Here is a 12,587-nt window from a genome sequence, read left to right on the forward strand (position 1 = left end):
CTACTTAACAAGCTTGAATCACTCACCACAAGTCATTGCATGACAAGATAAGCATAGCATCATCAAGAAGACATGTTTTTGAAACAAACCAAGTCAAGAACAAGTCCATAGCATGCAAGGATCAACTACAACAACCTTGGCAAAATTGAATAACATGTAAACAATCTGCCAGGAAACATTTTGAAGCAAACGTAGAGCACCAAAATGACATGATAGACTACACCATAATTGCAACAAAGGGAATGAATGGATAGAGAATAACCACATGTTCAAAACATCCTTACTGAAGTATCTCAAAATATGCATGGATCTCTCTGTAGCATCAAATTTACATGGTATCAAAATAACAGCAGAACAGGGACTAAAATCAGCAATATCACGAAGCCTAGTTTGCATTCTTGTGCTAGTCACCACATTGATCACAAAAATACATGGAAAGCACCTATGTAAAGAAGACATGACATAGATCAAAACACATGTAGACATCAACCTCATAGGATGCACACATCAATCATGGCAAAAATGACAAATGAGCAAGTTATAACAGTTTCAGCAGATTAACATCACATAGCACTCTTCCAACAGCATTTCGGGCATCAAGATGATCTCAAATGAAAATGATGCAATTGAATGAAATGAAGTACTCGTTGAGGCGAACAATTTTACATATTACACGCACGAAACGGAGCTACGGATGCAGAGATACAATGCGATGAACATGGCAACATAAGATGAGAAACTCAGGGACTTGGCCATTTTCTCACCCCGGGGAAAGTCAACGCGGGCGGGAATCGAGGTGGCTGGAGGATCTCGCCGGAAAACGCCCGGAGGGAGGTCAGGGAAGGTGGCCGGCGAGGTCGAGGCGGCCGGATCCGGTGGGGGAAGAATCTCCGGCAACCGAAGTGGGTGGATCCGGGCGTTGGATCCCCGGATCCGGCGACGGCGGTGCCGGGCGGGCACTCCGGCGGAGCCGCGGTGGTGTAGTCCGGCGGCGCCGGCAGCGAGGCGCGCCGGTGGTGGTGGAGGCGCCGGCGCGGCGCGGTTGGGAGAGGAGGCGCGGGCGGCGAGGACTCGGCGGACCACGGCGGGGAGGCGCCTGCGGGGCAAAGGCGGCGGGGCGGTCGCCAGCGGACGGCGGCGAGCGGGCCGGGAGGCGCAGGCGGCTCGGATCGGGCCTTGTGGTCCTGGTTCGGGCCCCGCGGGCTCGCGCGGTGGCCAGCGGCGCTGCGGGACAGGTGGCGACGTATGAGCGGAGGAGGGAGGCGGCGGTGATGACGTGTCGCCTCGCCATTGGCCGGGCGATGTGGCCGGCTGCGGTGGGCATGTCCGGACGGCGGCGGACATGTCCGGTGGCGCGGAGGAGCGGGGCTAGGGTTTCATCTGCGAATTCATCCGCGAATTTCGGGGGAGGGGCTAATTTATAGGTAGAGGGAGCTAGGAGAGTCCAAATGAGGTGCGGTTTTCGCCCACACGATCGTGATTGGACGACCGAGAGAATGGAGGGGAGTTAGATGGGTTTTGGGCCACTTTGGAGGGGGTGTTGGGCTGCAAGACAAAAGAGGCTTTACGGTTACCCGGTTAATCGTTGGAGTATCAAACGACCTCCAAATGGCACGAAACTTGACAGGCGGTCTACCGGTGCTATACCAAGGCCACTTGGCAAGCCTCGGTCCATTCCGAGAACGTTTAACACCCGCTCACGAAGAGAGGCAAGAAGGGGACGCCGGAGGACATAGGAGCGCCGGATTGCCAAATGGACAACGGGGAAAGGCTCGGATGCATGAGACGAACACGTATGCAAAATGAAATGCACATGATGACATGATAAAATGCAACACGCAAGCAAATGACATGGCAACGATGGCGAATAACTGGCAAACACCTGGCGCATCAAATCCGGGGTGTTACAACACTCCTCCACTAACAAGAGATCTCGTCCCGAGATCTTAGGACCAAGACGGAAGGGAAAAGGGATGAGGTGAAACGCGAACTCAAGAGAAGAAGCAAAGAATCGAGAGCACACGAGAAGAAGAGAGGAACGACGAGAATGACGAGAATCAAAAGCTCACGGAATCAAATAGACTAAGAAACCACTCGTTCTAACCGGAATGGTTAGAATGAGAAAAGAAACGAATAAGGCTGAAAGGATTTAGGTAGCACTCCGGCTTAAACATGGAGGAATAGAACACGAACTTCACAAGATGGAATGACACTGACGAGATAACCATGCAATGCCTCCGGGAGAATTGAAAGAATGAGCACCTCGGGACGCAATAAGAAGAAGATACTTGAGCTCTTTCAACAAAATCTTGATGAACTCTTAAAGGATGAATTAATCCATAAATAACCACCATGAAGAACTCCGGTGACAAAAGGATGACGAGATAAAATGAAGGGTGAAAGAATAAGATTAAGCCTTGCGATGATTTAGATGGGGGTTCCGACGAAATGACTGAGGAAATTGAACTCCAGAAAAGAAATGATGAAAACACGTGGAACTAGAATTTATTCATTAAGAACAAACTCTGTAGGAAGGGATTACCCGCTTGGATGAAATAAGAATAAGATTTATTGTATGCTTATCCTTCATCAAATTAAATTGATGACAAGCAATGGATTTTGCATAACACTTATTCTTGTTGAAAAAGGATTAAGAAATGACATATCGCAAACTTGAGAAGGTCTTCATGAACCGCCGGTAGGACTGGAAAGAACGAATGGGTATACGATAATCAAGGAAAAAAGAATCTTGGACGAACCACCATAAGAATCCGGAAATGACTGACGAAAGAGAATGAATCACCCGGAAGAATTAGAAGAATCAATATGGTCGAGGGGATTTAGATGCAAAAGAATAAAGAGATCATGAGCTGATAAAGAACACTTGAGCGAAGCACCGGGATAAATGGATAATAGTAGCTAAAATGAGAGGACGAAGAATTCTTCTGGAACGATGGCCTCCGGTAAAAGAATTGGGAAAACAACTTCTGACATACTCCGGATGATTAAGAAAAGAATATCTGACAAATGGAATAATTCGAGAGGAAGATATGAAGCTAGAACCACGAATCTTCGAGAGAACGGACAAGACTTAGAGGAAAACTCTTCTTCGATCTTCAAATGACAACGAGAAACAGCACCAAAATTACTGAGATCTCCGGGAGAATGAAAAGCGAAGAGGTTAAGCCAACAATGAAAAGAGTTTGAAATCGATCTTGGAAAAGGCACGTGACTGATGGGATCCATTCTTACGTCACACTTGAAAAGAATTGAGAATAACTCCGGGGGAATTAGAAGAGTCAGGTAAGATCCTGGAAAAGACCTGTGGGTTAGGGCCCACTGAAGAGAAAACACCGTTGAAAAGGATGATGAACAGATAGATGAAGCACCGGAACAATTGAAATATTTGAATGAGGTGACAACCTCGAATTAATTGGAACATAGATGAATCTCTTGAGATGTCTTGAACACTCCGGAAGGATAAACTGGCGAGAGGCGAACGAGCAGGGAAAACACTTGAGCCGAGGAAAAGAATATGATCAACCCGAAAAACTTGAATTGATTGCACCGGAAAAGAAAAAGAGATGAGGAATGACGAACGAGACGAGAATTCACCGGTTGAGATAATTTACGAAAGACTGAAGAGGCTTCGTACGAATGAAATTAATGCTCGAAACAAACTCAGGCTCCGGGAAGAAGAGGGTGGGAGGGCGGGAAAAACAAAGGCAGCTTGGAAGGGGAAACCGACGAATATCTTGAAGAGAAAAACACCGGTTGAAGTCATTGAGGAAAGAAAACAAAGTCTTCGCACGAGTAGGAAGCATACTCGATTACAGACTCCGGTTCCGAGAAGAAGAAGGGGAGGGCAGGTGGTAAAAAGACAACTGAGGATTGAACTCAAAGATGAAGAGGCTCGAGTCAACTTGACGAGAGATGCACCAGATGAAAAAGGCTGAGGGCCAACGACCGGAAAACCAACTGTGTGATCCTAAGGAAAATTTGAAGGGGAAGAGAAGTAATTCATAACACCTACGTCAAGATTCCTTACCAGAACGACGAAGGGGATGAGGAGTAAAAAGAATTCCTACTCTCCGATATAACTAGACTCCGAAAATAGTTTTCTTCTAGACTCAACAACGGCCAAACTACACGATCAATCAAGGGGGGCTCCTAGGGTCGGTCGAGGCTCTGATACCAACTTGCGAAAGCGTCTCAATATGCGGGTCTATCCTTGGTGGGACCTTCGAGTTCCTTTATGGATAGGGTCGCATATTGGTCGTGACACCCTCACCTACCCGCTGACCAGGCCCGGCGTGGCAACAGTGCCCCCGTCATCACTTCTGACGACAGCAAGCGGCAACCTGACGGAGCGCCACTATACACGACTCGACTCAACCACTCCCTGACAATCAACAAGACGGCGCACAGTCCCCCTAGGCACGCGGGGCCCGCACCTAGGGGAACCCGGCAAACCACAGGCCCCCAGCGGGTCCCAGCCCAGGTCCTTAGACGCTGACGACCCGGCCCCACCAACTTGTAACATTACTGTTGTACCCCTGGGTGGTTGGCCTATAAAACCACCTAGGAGCCCTCACGCATACAAGGAGGCAGGCAAGCAAGTAAGCAAGCAAGGATAGAGAAACTAGCCACCAGTCAGTAGAACCCATCCGAGGAGAAGGAGCAGCCTAAGCCTTGTCCAGCCTTCCTTCTTCCTCCATATAGCTCCAGGAGCAACCTTGTACTGTCGCATATAAACCACACTCGGCGGGACTAGGGGTATTATCTCTCCGGAGAGCCCCGAACCTGGGTATGTCTTGCGCCCCGCGCTCGCTCATGCCAACCTCGCCTCTGGAGCACACCAGTGCCCTCGAGCCTCCTCTTCTCTTAAGCCATCCCATGGCATCTACCGTGCACCCACCACGACAAGATATCTTGATGCATTCAGATTATATGCTTTACTTGAATAGGAGGGCCATCATGTTCCTCTAGTTACCAAAATGAACAAGGAGTACTTTTAATCTCTACATTTCCCTTTCTTGGTTTCTTTGCTTTTTGTTTAGGATTCTTCATGGTTTTCTTATTATGATTATATGCTAACCATTCATCTTTTGTATACTCTTGTTATGATTATATGCTAACCATTCATCTTTTGTATACTCTTATTATGAGATCAGACAGGAGCACACAAGTATGGATTTGAACTTGATCCCGGAAGAGGAGGATGAAGCTCAAGAAGAAGAAGAAGCTCAGCAAGGTGAAGCTATTGATTTGAACTTGATCCCGGAAGAGGAAGATGAAGCTCATGAAGAAGAACAAGCTCAGCCAGGTGAAGCTATTGATTTGAACTTGATCCCAGAAGAGGAGGATGAAGACCTTGAATTGAATTGGTTTCTTGAAGAGGAAGAAGCTCAAGAGGCACAGGAAGATGCATTAGTGGAAGAAGCTCAAGAGGCACTGTCATGCCCAAGATGCGACCCTATCCTAAAGGAACTCGAAGGTCCCACCAAGGATAGAAGCGCATCTTGAAGACGCTTTTGCAAGGTGGATATCATTACATCAACATTACATAATAGATGGGGATACATACAAGAGGCAAACAATGCCACACGAATACAACATCATCATACATCAGAGCACCATCCGACTCCGGATGAAACACAAACAGAAACTCAAACGACATCCACCCTGCTAGCCCAGGCTGCCAACCTGGAACCTATCCCCTGATCGAAGAAGAAGCAGACGAAGAACTCAAGCAAGCAAGCATCGCTCTCGTGTCAAGATCATCGCATAACCTGTACCTGCAACTGTTGCTGTAGTAATCTGTGAGCCACGAGGACTCAGCAATCCCATTACCATGGGTATCAAGACTAGCAAAGCTTAATGGGAAAGGAAGGGGTAAAGTGGTGAGGTTGCAGCAACGGCTAAGCAAAGTATGGTGGCTAACATAAGCAAATAAGAGCGAGAAGAGAGAAAGCGGAACGGTCGTGAATCTAGCAATGATCAAGAGGTGATCCTGAACTCCTACTTACGTCAAACATAACCCAAAACCGTGTTCACTTCTCGGACTCCGCCGAGAAGAGACCATCATGGCTACACACACGGTTGATGCGTTTTAATTCAGATCTGGTGTCAAGTTATCTACAACCGGACATTAACAAATTCCCATCTGCCACATAACCGCGGGCACGGCTTTCGAAAGATAATACCCTGCAGGGGTGTCCCAACTTAGCCCATGATAAGCTCTCGCGATCAACAAAGGATATACCTTCTCCCAGGAAGACCCGATCAGTCTCGGAATCCCGGTTTACAAGACATTTCGACAATGGTAAAACAAGACCAGCAAAGCCGCCCGATGCGCCGACAATCCCAATAGGAGCTGCACATATCTCGTTCTCAGGGCAACACTGGATAGGTCAGCCTACGAGTAAAACCAACCCTCGAGTTGCCCCGAGGTGGCCCCGCAGTCTGCCCGGTTCGGACCAACACTTAGACAAGCACTGGCCCGGGGGGCTAAAATAAAGATGACCCTTGGGTTAATTACTCCCAAGGGAAAAGTAGGTGGTGGTGAGGCAAATGGTAAAACCAAGGTTGGGCCTTGCTGGAGGAGTTTTATGCAAAGCGAACTGTCAAGGGGGTCCCATAAATCACCCAACCGCGTTAGGGACGCAAAATCCGGGAACATAACAACGGTATGACGGAAACTAGGGCGGCAAGAGTGGAACAAAACACCAGGCATAAGGCCGAGCCTTCCACCCTTTACCAAATATATAGATGCATTAATAATATAAGAGATATTGTGATATCCCAACAAAATCTTGTCCACCATGGAGCAATCTTCAACTTCACCTGCAACTAACAACGCTATAAGAGGAGCTGAGCAAAGCAGTAACATAGCCAAGCAACGGTTTGCTAGGAAGGGTGTCAAAGGTTAGAGGTTCATGGCAATTTGGGAGGCTTGAAGAGCAAATGATAGGTAGCGCAGTAAAGCGATAGAACGAAGCAACTAGCATAGCAATGATAGTAGTGAGATCCATGGTAGCGGTCATCTTGCCTGAAATCCCACTAGGAAGAAGAACGATTCCATGAAGGAAATGAAGCCACGAAGACGAACCAAGCGTAGACGAACGAATCCTCACGATCGCAACGAAACGGGAACTATCGAGCATGATGCATGACAAAGCTACATGAAGCTACTCATGGCAAGATATGATGCAAACAAGAGCAACACATCAAAGCAAGTTTAAATGAGGTCGGGAACACATACAACAATTCCGGTAAGTCCTCATATGCAAATTTCGAAATTGGTCCAGATCTGAATAACCCTTATATTCAAGTTCTTAAGCAGCAAGTTAATATGCACCAAGATGATCTACACGAGATTCTAGTCAAGTTACATATAAAGTTTATTAGATTCGGAGCTACGGCCTAGAAGATATGAGCAAAACAAGTTAAACATGACATTGATGCTAAATGCATACAAACATCAAGCAAACACCTCAAAACAAGGATGCAACATGATAATATGAAACAACATGCAATGCTAAGAAAGTTTCATGTAGAGCACACTCAAAACGGAGCAACGGTGCAACACACACTCTATACAAGTTATGACAACAATCTGTCCAAAACAGCAACTAGGCATATTGCAAGCATCAAAACAACATGCTACAGCATCTCAGCGTAATAACAAAAGGCATGGGCATGAAGTACAGGTAAAGCATGACAAAACATGAACACCGAGCTATCTCCAGAAATCACTAGAACATGCTTAAAAGGACATGGCAAGATTGCAAATAATAACAGTTTACAGACTTGGCAGAAATAACATCAGGTTGCAATGTTTAGAGCTATCAAACAATATGTTACAATAACTTATCATGGCAAACAAAGGCATGGCATGAATCTACTAATTGCATATAACAAAAGTCCCTTACTGACCATGAGCCAAAAGGGCACAGAAAATATGATCGCACCCATGTAAACATGGCAAGTTATATGACAAATTCATACATGGCAGGGACAACAATAAGTAGGCATGTTGGTGAGCTTGAACCACTCACCACAGAGCAATACATGGCATGTCAAGGCAACAAAAAGAAAGAAGACATGTTTGTGAAGCTAATCATGGCAAGAGAAAGTTCATAGGGTGCATGGATAACTAACAACAATCATGGCAACATTGAACTTAATGTTAACAGGCTGACAGCAACATATTTAGCAACTTTGGAGCAAGATATGAACAATCTACAGCAAGCTATAAATGCAACCAGGGGCATGGATGGATAGAGCATGACATGTATAACAATTAATCCTTAGTGAACATCTCCAGTATGCATAGAATGACTGGTAGAAGCAGGTTTAGATAGCATCACAAAATAACAGAATCAGCCTAGCAAAACAGCAACAGCAAGTACCCTACTTAGCAAGCTTGATGCACTCACTACACAAGTCACAAAAATACATGGATTGCACCTCTGGAAATATGGCATATCATAGATTACAACACATGTAGACATCAACCTCATAGGATGCACACATCAAACATGGCAAAAATGACAAATGAGCATGTTATAACAGTTTCAGCAGGTTAACATCACATAGCACTCTTGCAACGATGATTCAGGCATCAAGATGAACTCAAATGAACATGATGCAATGGAATGAAATGAAGTACATCTCACAACGAACATTTTGATATATTATGCACGCAAAATGGAGCAGTATGCAGAGAGTTATGGCATGTTGAACAGTGATGAAGTCATGTACCTAGGGTAGGGTCACGGGCCTGTCCAAAGTACCCTCCCCAAGGGCATCTTCAGAAGAAGCTACCGTCCAGTCGACCAAGAGGGATTTTACTCGACGGACTTGAAGACACTCGACCATGAAGACTCACTCGAGCACCAGGAGATCAAGAGCCACTCTACATCCAAACAGTCTGTAATTAAGTTGTCTTTATGGTCATGATGACACTTTATGTAAGGCGTTACTGGTAATGCCCATCTTAATGTACTTTAAACCCTGCATAACTGAGGGCCGGAAGGGTCTGGCGGACACTATATAAGCCACCCCCCTCCTCAGTGTAAAGGGTTCGCACCCCTGTTACTCATACGCATATAATCCAGTCGACCGCCTCCAGGCTCCGAGACGTAGGGCTGTTACTTCCTCCGAGAAGGGCCTGAACTCGTAAATCCCTCGCGTATACAACTACTCCATAGCTAAGATCTTGCCTCTCCATACCTACCCCCCATTCTATTGTCAGACTTAGAACCACGAAAGTTGGCGCCCACCTTGGGGCAGGTGTTTTAGCGATTTTTGGAGAAGTTGCAATTGTTACGATTGATTTCATCATGGTTTCGGGTGGAGTTTTGGTCGAGGGCCGCGAGATCCGTCTCGGCGCACTCACCTTCATCGCCGACGACTCCGCTTGGCTCCAGGAGGCTCCACTCGACATCGACGCGCTCCCCGTCCGCGGTGCGACGCATTTTCGGGCGTGTGTCCGTGGCGTTCTGCTGTGGCAACCGTCGACTCCGTATCGGGCGACTCTCGTGTCATCCTCCCTCCCTGTCTCCCGCCAGCACAAGCGCTCTGGCCGGTCGAGGCTTCAGCGGTGGGTGAGACACGCAGTGGCTCGCCAATCGGCCACCACCCAAGTCGCGGCAATCGAGCCCGACGAATCTCTCTACGGCCTGTTCGATCTGTCGACTGGCTCCGTAGAGACTGCATCCGAGTGCGACAGCAGTGATCCAGCGATGGAGGTCCTGATGGTCAACGGGCCTCGTAGCCCTCCTGGCTTCCCCTGCGATGACGGGATGGACGGTGGAGGTGACCCCGCTCAGGCCCATGAGGAATATCAACCCAAGCCACTTACTTCTCTGCAAAGGGAAGAACTTCGCCGCAGGAACATGGATGCCCTGCATACTCCCATCGCAGGAGAAACTCCTGAGGCTCGAGCCTTGGAAGAGGCGCGTTTGGCCAACTTGGCTGAATGCACTCGACTGGAGAACCTCCAGCGAGCACTCGATGAGCGTGCGCAGCAACGAGTACCCGACTCCAGTCGACGTCAGCTATTTCCGCAAACCAACTCAGGTATATCGAACCCCGATTCAGAATTTAGCAGCTGCAGCCCATATAGCAGAGTCAATTTAGCCCTCTCAGTCGGAGGCTGGAAGAGGCTTCATGCAGATCAGGGATTTGCTTTGGGCAGCAGGAGATCAGAATTCAGTTGTGTCACAGTCGCGCAACAGGATCCACAGTCGATCCGTCGCTGCGAATACTGTTCAGTCGGCTCACAGCCCAAGGTCACCTCAGAGGCGCATGGGACGTGAAGGCTGGTGGGATCACTATGATGACCGATTTGATCATGACGATAGGCGTCGAGTGCCCACTCCTCCCCCCGAGAGGTGGGTCTAACGCCCATCGGCAGCAAGATGACAGGCGCCAACTCAGTGTTGGGCGAAGAGCTCCGGTCGATCCCAGAGAACCAGGCTTTGACGCGAGATCCATCATCGTGCAAGGTTTGGTCCATCGGAACAGAGCTCACAGAGGTGGCCATGACAGAGATGTGCCCACTAGCAGCCGAGTCCATGTTTCAGGTCCAGAATGCTTTAGCAGAGCCATTAGAGCCGCAGTGATACCCCCCAACTTCAGGTTGGCGACTGGGGTAAGTAAGTTCACCGGAGAGTCCAAGCCTGAAACTTGGCTTGAAGACTACCGAGTGGCGGTACAGATTGGTGGCGGAAATGATGAGGTGGCCATGAAGCATTTGCCCCTCATGCTAGAGGGTTCGGCCAGGGCGTGGTTGAATCAGTTAGCTCCTAGCAGCATTTATACTTGGGAAGATCTTTCCCGAGTGTTTGTCAGGACGTTCGAGGGAACTTGCAAGTGACAGGCCGGATTGACGGAGTTGCAAGTCTATGTACAAAAGTCGAGTGAAACATTGAGAGATTACATCCAGAGATGGGTCACTTTGCATCATACCGTGGAGAATGTGTCGGACCATCAAGCGGTTTGCGCCTTAAAGGATGGTGTCAAGAATAGAGAGTTGAGCCTAAAGTTTGGTCGGACCGGGGATATGACCTTGAGTCGAATGATGGAAATCGCCACAAAGTATTCCAATGGTGAAGAAGAGGACCGACTCCGGAGTGGCAAGTACAAGCCGAGTCAGTCGGAGAAAGGAAACTCCAGTCAGAAGCAGAAGCGGAAGGCCGAGCCAGCTGCTCCTGGAGAGGCTCTGGCCGTGACTCAGGGCAAATTCAAAGGGAAGCCCAAAGGATCTTGGAACCCCAAGAAGGTAAAGGATAAAGAAGGAAATGACGTGATGGATCTGCCGTGTCACATCCATACGAAGAAAGACGAAGAGGGTAACTTCATCTACCCGAAACATACCACTCACCAGTGCCGGCTCCTGATCCAACAGTTTCAAGGAAAGCAGTCCAAGGACAAAGAGAAGGAGTCGGACAAGGCCGAGGACAAGGAGGACAGTGATGGAGGCTACCCTCATGTCCATTCCACCCTGATGATTTTTGCCGATGTAGAGAGCAAAAGTCGACTGAAAGTGATCAACCGTGAGGTAAATATGGTCGCCCCGGCGACACCAAGCTATCTGAGATGGTCGCAAACTCCCATTACGTTCGACCAGTCCGATCACCCTACTCACATTGCCACCCCTGGGAGGCAAGCGCTGGTGGTCGACCCAGTCGTCGAAGGCACTCGACTGACGAAGGTATTGATGGATGGCGGAAGTGGATTGAATATACTGTATGCAGAGACGCTCAAGGGAATGGGCATTCCGATGTCCAGGCTCAGCTCCAGTAACATGAGCTTTCACGGAGTCATTCCTGGAAAGAAGGCTGAGTCACTCGGCCAAATAGCTCTGGATGTAGTGTTCGGTGACTCGAAGCATTTCCGCAAAGAGAAGCTGACATTTGAAGTCATGGATTTTCAGAGTGCTTACCACGCTATTTTGGGGAGACCAGCTTACGCACGGTTCATGGCTCGACCATGTTACGTGTACCTCAAACTGAAGATGCCCGGCCCCAAGGGTGTGATCACTATCACTGGCAATCGGAAGAAGGCAGAAGAGTGTTTTCAGAAAGGCTCGAAAATTGCCGATTCCCAGATAACGATGTTAGAGCTGGAAGGATACAAGAAAAATGCAGATCCAAGTGATTTGTTGCGGGCCAAGAAGCCTGCCACAGAATCAGCGTTTCAGTCGTCTGGTGAGACGAAGCCAGTTCACATTCACCCGACCGACCCCAACGCAGCTCCGACCCACATTTCCACAACACTCGAATCTAAATAGGAAGAAGCGCTCGTCCAGTTCCTCCATGAGAACTATGACATCTTTGCATGGAAGCCAGCTGACATGCCGGGTGTTCCCAGGGGGCTGGCTGAGCATCACCTTAGAGTCGACTCAAAAGCGAAACCTGTTAAAGAACATCTTTGACGGTCCGCCGTTCAGAAGAAAAAAGCCATTGGCGAGGAGGTGGCTCGACTCCTTGCAGCAGAGTTTATCCGAGAGATATACCACTCCGAGTGGCTCGCCAATGTCGTCATGGTCCCCAAGAAGGACAACTCACTTCGCATGT

This window comes from Triticum dicoccoides, chromosome 6B, assembly GCF_002162155.2.
Source record: "Triticum dicoccoides isolate Atlit2015 ecotype Zavitan chromosome 6B, WEW_v2.0, whole genome shotgun sequence".
Taxonomy (NCBI): Eukaryota; Viridiplantae; Streptophyta; class Magnoliopsida; order Poales; family Poaceae; genus Triticum; species Triticum dicoccoides.